This window comes from Wasmannia auropunctata, unplaced genomic scaffold (assembly GCF_000956235.1).
Source record: "Wasmannia auropunctata unplaced genomic scaffold, wasmannia.A_1.0 LD334208.1, whole genome shotgun sequence".
In the NCBI taxonomy this organism is placed as follows: Eukaryota; Metazoa; Arthropoda; class Insecta; order Hymenoptera; family Formicidae; genus Wasmannia; species Wasmannia auropunctata.
Genome location: NW_012028682.1, coordinates 29,918 through 38,957, shown reverse-complemented (window position 1 = coordinate 38,957; position 9,040 = coordinate 29,918).

Genomic DNA, 9,040 nt, shown 5'->3' with positions numbered 1-9,040 from the left:
TGCTCTTCCGATCTTATATATATATTCCATGCACATATTTCGAATAATCGAAAGCTCAGAAAATAATTGCAAAAAGAATTATTAAGAGAATGGTTAGATGATTTATAAACATTTTAAGGAAAGTATTAAAGAATTAATATTATTAAAATATTTGATACCTAAAATTAAATACTTAAAATAATGAGAAATGTTACTTAATATGGACATCGAATATCAGATGCATTTTGATGATTTGCGGGTAGTGCTCCACTTCCGTCATCATCATCATCGTCGTCGCCGTCGTCGTTGCCGTCGTCGTCGTCGTCGTCGTCGTCGTCGTCGTACAAGCTGGGCGTGTTTCCGATGGCGCTTAAGCTCACCGCCAACAGGTGTGGGCTTTACAGGTGTTGGACCTCCTGGCTGATAAGAAACGCGCCCGTGACGTCAGATTGGCGCGGGTAGAGTATATGAGTCGACGCCGTGAGACGTCCACGTCACTTGTTCTTGAACCTCCTTCGTCTGTTCATTCCGTCAAGTCGTTTGCCGCGAATTTTTCGCCTTATCGCCGGTCGTGATCGGCGCTTTCATGAGGTATCCCGCCGATCATCGGATCGTCGAGTCATTCGGAGGTTCGCCGGAAACGGGGCATCTGCCGCAGCGCGAAGATTGATGCCGCGACTCGATCGGATTTCTGCAGGTAAGCCAGATGGATTGCTTCGATCAGTTTCGATGATCCGTTGTCGAGATCGATTTAGGGATCAAATATCGAAGCGAATAGCACTAAATGAATTGGAAATCAATTTACCAAAGCAGATGAATAAACACTAAACAGCTATGAATAACGAGACATTCTTTTAATTTTTCAAGCATCATTTTTCATGCATTTTTAAAATTTTTATGTTTTGTTTGGAAAGTACGAGAATTGATTGCATGAGATCAAGATAGATTTATCGATCGATATACATATAATCGCATCTTTGGTTTCTCCATGAAATATTTCGAATTATTAACGACCGTCATACTCGTCTTTTCTGAAAATAAATTTTCTCACTCAGTCATTCGTCTTTTCATGTGCAAATTTGAAGGAACAATCGCGCGCTCGCGGAGCAATACGAAACGTACGTACGCTCCACTTTTGTTACGTAACACACAGTCGCGAGGCTGTCGCTCATCAGCCTATGGAAATGATAATTTGAGGATCTACGTGCCAATCCTAACGTTATCAGGCATTCTTTTGAAACGGCGGACTGGTGCCGATTAATTATGACTAGTGTAATATTTGACGATGTTAAATTAGTAAAAAGAAAATTGCCATAATTTTTATTGCCATAATTAGATTGAAAAATAGAAGAAAATAAATTTAATACATACGGTTATTAATTTTTCCTACCGTGAGTTAACAACAGATAGAATTTTTAAGCCCTCCTTAAAGTAATTTTATGTAACAAAAATTGAACAAAGATATATCTTTCATTTTTTTATAATATCTTCACATTTTTTGTAAGTATAATGTATACCTATACGAAATAGAATGTCTTCCCCAAATTTGTCACTGCTATAGATATGATTAATGATATGATATTGATGATGTAGCAATAACATTAATACGCGAATAATTAAATCGATTCTCACCGACAATGTAATTAGCTTGACTTCATCAATCAATTCAAAATCGAGAGTTAAACCCTTTTCAAATGCTCTCGGATCTCTTTTCTGAACTCTTTTCAAGCGCGACTAAATATAAATGACTATTCAAATGAAATTCGATATCATTTACAGACACAAAAATTAGATGCAATATGCAAAAAAATTATTTGCATTAATAATAATAGTTGGCGTTAAATGTGTAGAATAAAATAAAACATAAAATATTTAAATGTCCTGATATACTGAATTGTGTCATACATCTATTTTCCATACAGCTAATAATACAGAAAATAATTTCTTAATACAAAAATTGTTTGCTACATCCGTTAAAAACTATACATACCGACTATTTCGTTGCCACTAAGTTGTACTTTATTGTTTTTAACTTCTATTATAATTGTATTATATCGATATAATCATACAACGATTGTGTGAAAATTAATATATGTACTAATACACTAGTAAAATAGAGAAGCAGCAGAATATTTTAAATTAATATTTATTTAAAGAAGAAAAAAATACTGCCTCTCGCTTTGCAGTCTGCAACGAATCATTATAGTTTAACGATTAATTAATATTCGACGAAGATGACATCAAAACGATCGAATGAAGTCAACGAATAAATAAATACGTGATACGTTATTCGCTATTAAGATATCGATGCTATTAGACTGATTGAGAAAATAATTTAAATGTATTAAAATTTTTCGGATATTTATAGACTTATTGCAGATAAACTTTGCTACAATCGTAATATCTCGTTTCACTTAAAAAGATAATCGTATTCTATAAATCCGTATTTATATGATATATGGAAAAGAAATTTAAAGTATTTTCTGATTTTTTAAATGTAATGTAAGATAAAGAAATAATATATTTATTTTATATATATACTTTATCGAGACATATTTTTAGTTTATTTTATTTCCACTCATTTATACATTTACTTACGTATACACACGTACATAATGTTCACAACTTATTTGTGTTAATTTCTGATATCTATCCAGTTGGAATTTGTTTATAATAATAATTTATTATAAGCAAATCAATCAATTTAAAATAAAGAAACGGGACACACACACACGCACACACACACACATATATATATATAAACTAAAATTATGGATATAACTTAATCTTTTGCGAAATTGTTCTACATTTAGGTTTTTACACTTATGTTCGGTCAAAAAATTTTGAATCGAAGTGGAAAGTGCAGAATGCTTAAAAATTATATATTAAATTTTTTATTTTTCAATTTATTATTTTACAAGTTTAGAGTCCTATACTGTTGCTGCTTGGTCCTATGTATATGACACTGTGTTCAGGAACTTTGCTAATTAAATATAAATTAAACATGATGACATAGTGAAAATAGAACATGAAATATTTAGCGTAAAGTATATAAATTAATACACATATACATATTACTCTTGAAATTTAATTTCTTATTTAAAGAATAATAAATATCGTGTATGTCACAAGAATGTGACAATAAATTTGATCTTCAGTGTTAACGTCCTCTAGATACAAAGCGATAACTAACTATATGTATGATAAGAAAATAATAAATGATAAAAATAAAAAGGACAATACTAATTATATAATTGCAAGTAACAGAAATGGATTTTTTTAAGGAAAAATTAATAGCAACAGATCCTAAAAAAATATTGTACTTTATGCGAAGAAACAAGATCGAAAACGTTATTTTAACGATTCTTAAGAATCGTTATTTGAAACGATTACTATTGAACATTTTCTTATCAAATATGGAATATCACAGACATTATCAAAATATGTATAATATTTAAAATAAATATTTTTTCAAAGAATAAAATTTATTTAAATACGTGCTTAATAATCTCTAGTATATATGATATTTTATATTATTATACTAACGTTTTTAATTTAATTGTTAAAGATAATGCGACAATTCTACTCTATACATAGTACAATATCTGTTATATTATAAAACATTTATATTTATAATACATAATTTAAATTTTAATAGATGATACATTATTAATTAATTGATTGATTAATGTACCAATTATTTATCTAGTTCGAAATTTTTCTACGAATTGTAATGTTTTTAAGTAGACTGTCTTTAAATAGAACAAGCGCGACGAAATTCGCATTATCGAGTTTCGCTCTGCTTCGCTTTACTTCTTTTATCTCATAGTCGGACGATTTTACGGCAGTATTTGCGAGTCTTCTCAAAAATAATTCGTCAGTGAAGATAAGATTTCGTCGTGAACGTTTGCGCATAAACTCGATTTGTTGCATAGAGTATTACATCACCGATCGAAAATTTCAGCGGTAATTGTATCCGTATTACGGAATCGTTTCGATAATATCGCGTCGAGCGATAGGTACGTAGATCGCTCACTTTTTTTAATTAACACAGGTGTTGATTCGACTGCGCTTGTTTTTTAACAGCTAATTAATATCCAGCGATCGTGAATCGTTATTTTCTCAGAGAAAACGTTACCATTGATACGATCTCAGCTGTGCTCCGTAACGCAACGGGCGAACGTTGTCTATTTTGTATTGCGAATGGACTAAAATTGATTACGTAATGTAAACTTGTAAACTATTGGAAAAGACCGCGTTCAGCCACTTGTAAATCAACGCGGTTGTAATTAATGCAACAGGCTACTATAGCTGCGGTAGTAACTCCAGCCGTGGAGTATGTGTACCCCGTCGATGAGCGAGGAGTTACAGTACGTTTGCGTGTGGCGCGCAATTTATTAAAATTTATTGTACTACTCGGAAATTATTACCGAGGTTGTTGAGGATTTTTGGTAATACCGGAGTGAGTCGCTTCGTTATCGCCTTATCGCATCGCCAGTTGATAAGGTGCAATCGTGACTCTCAAAGACGATACCTCGGACGTGTTTCATCGCGCGATATCAAGCGACAGAAAATGTGGGCTAACTTTTCTACTCTAATAGTAGAGCTTATTAACTGCAATTTCAATAGTCCAAATGTGAAAAGTTCCTCTACAGAATGCGATGTTAAATTTGAAAAGAACAATTAAATAAAATTTTTATATCACTGCAAGTAGTAAAATAAAAGAGGACTTCACTTTCTATATATAAAAATAGTGTCCATATTTTTTAAGTTAGTAACATTTTAATAGTATATCCCATTTACGATAAAATTAGTCGCGTTTTTTGCATATTCTTTTTAGAATACTTACGATAGTAAAATATCACAGAGTTTAAAGAATTTATGTAATCAGCTTTGTTATCAGAGAGCATCTAATTAAAACAAATATCAATATTCATTGATAAATAATTTTATTTTAATTTAGAATCACAGAAATCATGACTTATTAAATATAAGTTAAGAATATAATTGCTTATTATGCCTCTCTGTTCTTTAGACTAGAAAAAAAAGATCCGTTATAAATGCGAAGAGCAATTTCTAAAACAATTTCCAGTTCAAATTTCAACACCTTTCGCGCTGTAATCACCGAATCAACGACTGTTTAAGCAGTTGCTTTTAACCGCGGTGAAAATGTCATCTGAGTAAATAGAACGCGGAACGATCTCGCTCCATCGAGAATGTCGTTGTGACATTCGTTTATGTCATACAGGTTTGTACATGGATTAGTTGGAAGACGTTAATTACGGGTGACGCCAAGTTGGTACGTACGACTCTGGAATATCTTACGAGCATCCAACACTTGCAACCAACCACTTTGCAATTTCATCGACCAGAAAGAATTAAAAGCGCAATAATATATATCGATATTCTGCAGAGAACATACAGAAAGATGGTTTGTTTCTGTCGCAACATCATATAATACCAACTTTTTCAATATCCAATTTGAATATTCATACGGTTTATCGAACTGTCGCAATATGAAGAATTGAGGTAATGTACATCGGAAACGGTAGAGATTACTATAAAATACTACAAATCTGTGTCTAGGTCTAAATTAAATCATTCTTACATTGATGAAAAAAGAATAACATAATAGAAGCTATATCTAATTTGATGATTATAATTTTAGGAGGCACCAAACTGCTTGCAATTTTTCCTACTTTGTGTGGTATCGTTGATTCCTGGCCGAAAGGAAGTGCTAATGAGTCGTGGCACGAGCTGGTAGCGGAGCAGTTATGTTTGCGATACAATCAGATGGCGGCGCGCTAAAGAGGAAGAGGTTCCTCGCACCTTCCCGATAACGAGACGTGCCGCTAACAATAAGTTGGAGCAGCCACACTTTTGCGTCAGGGGCTGCCTCCTTTCTTGAGTTGCGATCGCGCGGACCAGCTATTGCTAGTAGAACGCTAATATTGGCCGCGGCGCGGTGTTACAAATGAAGCAGAAATAATATGAGTTTCGCAAATGAACAGAGAATCTATATAGTTACTGAGCAAATGCACTTCATAATCAGCCACACAATCACTACACATATATCGTATAATAAATATTAATAAAATGAAGATATATATGAAGGTTGAATCAAATTCGCGCGGCGAGAATAATAAAATAATTAACAAGTATTATACATGATATGTATGATCGACTTTTATAAAAAATAATTAAAATATGTAAGATAAAGGTTGATTGTGAGATGAGAAAAAAAATTGAGTTTTGCAAGATTGAAAATTGAGAGCTATATAGGAGGGTTTTAGTTTAAATGTTTCTCTCTAAAAAGTCTCGAAGTTTTCATTTTCTGAGAGTAAATTTCTTGAAAGTAACTTTTTTGCTTTTGACAAAAAAAACTGTTGATGTCATGTACAAATTATATTATGTTTGTACTATTAGAGAAAAAAATATGTGCTCTCTCTCTCTCTCTCTCTCTCTCGCTCTTTCTGACCGCTTTAAATGATAATTTAAAGTTACTCTTAATTTCACTTTTCTTTATTTCTATTCAAAATCGTTAATGTTATGGAACAAATAGAATAAATAAATATCTACGGATAAATTCATCCATTTTTCTATACACTAACAGGTTAAAATCTTACTGATGAGTTTACTCAGAGTTCTCGTGTTACGACGCCATTGCTGTATTGCGTATATAATGACTCGCGCGATAACGATTATCGCGCAAAATTTATTACGACTAGCAAACTTCTTTCTCCTCGAGAAAGTGCTTTTCAACATACGAAGAGATTTTTCCGTATCAAATTAAAAAATTATATATATGTGAGTATATATTTACATATATATAAATATATGTTAAGTATATAGATTAAATATTATACTGTATTACGAAAAAAATGTTCTTTCAAATGGATGTGATAATGAAACAATGGAACGTATTCCACTTACAAATACCATGCAGAAACGAGAAAGTAAATGACGCTTGATATTGATTATAGTTTCTTATTTATAAACAGACAGCGATTTACAATAAAGCCTTAAATATAAGCTGCGAATAAATAATATAATGAATCATTGTTAATTCCAGATAAATTTTGCGTAAATAAATTTTTAATTTCTCAAAAATTGTTACGGAATATGGATTTTATATAAAAAATTGTTATCAATATATTTACTGAGCAGTTTTAGGACATTTTGACACTTTGGAATCATTTTCAATGCATTTGCGGACGATATCTTTTGACATTAAGAATTAATTATAATGTACTTCAGCTTATAACAATTCTAGTTATAAGATATATAAAATTGATATTTCTTATGCGTGCGTGTAATATAATTATTATTTTTATTTTGACAAGGAAGTGTCTGACATGGGAAAAACATACGTGGGAAGAAAATTTAAGGATAAAGCGCTCGCTATGAAGAGAGCTATCCATCGACAGTATGGTAACAGTAGACACTGTCATGGAGTTGCTCTCTTTGTGGATATCGCTTGAATCAACGCTTCAAATTGCACCTTTTTGCATCCTTGCGAATGCAATCCGCAAAGAAGAAATAATTAATAAAAAAGATTAGTTCTAGCATAAATATACATTTAATTTGTCCTGATTTTAACTTCTATGAATGTTTATCAATCTGTAGACACGTATCTCGATCCATGTTCTTTATATTTTATAGATTTTTATAAATTAATATAAAAACTCTTCATAATGCACATAACATGTACACATAATATATTATAATAGTAATTATAATTTTTCATTTTGTTTACCTAATATATTCAATCTGCATGTTAAATATTACAGAGAAACTACGAAAATATATGTATCTTTTTCGCGTATGTTTCGTATTTTAATTAGGTTAAAATTGACTAATATTATGAAATTGTTATTAATTATACAATAATACTATCTTCTCTTTATTTATATAATGAAATTTTTCAAAAATTGAAATCATAATTAAAATATACTTATGATATAAATTGCAGTCTAAAGTTTTTTCTTGCTAATCTGTATATAGAAAACGTAAATAAATATTTTACTTTGTGCATAATTTGATCTATAATAAAAGTATAAGGATAAAGTATATTAATTCTGCAAGTAAAATCAAATACATTTATAAATTAAACAAAATCGTTTGCGCGCGCGCGCGCGCGTGTGTGTATGTGTGTGTGTGTGTGAGTGTGATGAATAGTTTATTGTAAGCTCGTGTTGTGTGCTTTTTTATCACAGCCGCTATTCCTAATGATTATAGATTTATGAGAATTGATCCGTTTCATGCCGCGGTTATCCTATCTAATGTTGCAAAAATTGCGTGGTCTATGAGTGATCTATATTAAAGCCAATTCCTATGTTATAATTACTTCACGGTCATGCAGCGAAAATTGCATGATACTCCACAAAAGGTTAATGTTTATGCACATTGCTCCGTTATATATGATTCAATAATCCGTGAATAGAGCTTGATCGTTATTAGTTGAATGAATAGTGTATCAAAAGCTGCACTCGATCGATAGCAATAACATTTTTTGCAGGTACAATTACAATCGCGGTGAACTCCGAGGGACGACGACCTTATTGTTGATAAGAGTAGCGCAAACATTCGCGATAGAAATCGCGTAAGACGATTTGTGATTTTATACGTTTCGTGACAAATTTCTGTAAGCAGAAAAACAATTTTCAGAATAATTATTTCGATTTTAGTCACATTAATGTCTTTGGAAAATACAAGCCAGAAATGAACAATTATGCAAAAAAATTAATTCTACTGTATTTCTTTTCTATTAATTTTAGCCCAATGTGCTGAAATTTATATTACTAGTACATAACAGGCGCGCGCTTCGCGCGCGCTGCGCGTTAAATCCCATACATCTTCCAATAACATTTATACCAATTTACATTTTAATTAAACAAATGTTAACAATTTTTGATAAAAAATAAATTTTCAAAAAAAATGACGCTTTGCGCGCGGTGCGTATTAAACTCCATACATCGTCCAATAACATTTATACCAAATTACATTTTAATTAAACAAATTTTAACAATAGATCGGAAGAGCACACGTCTGAACTCCAGTC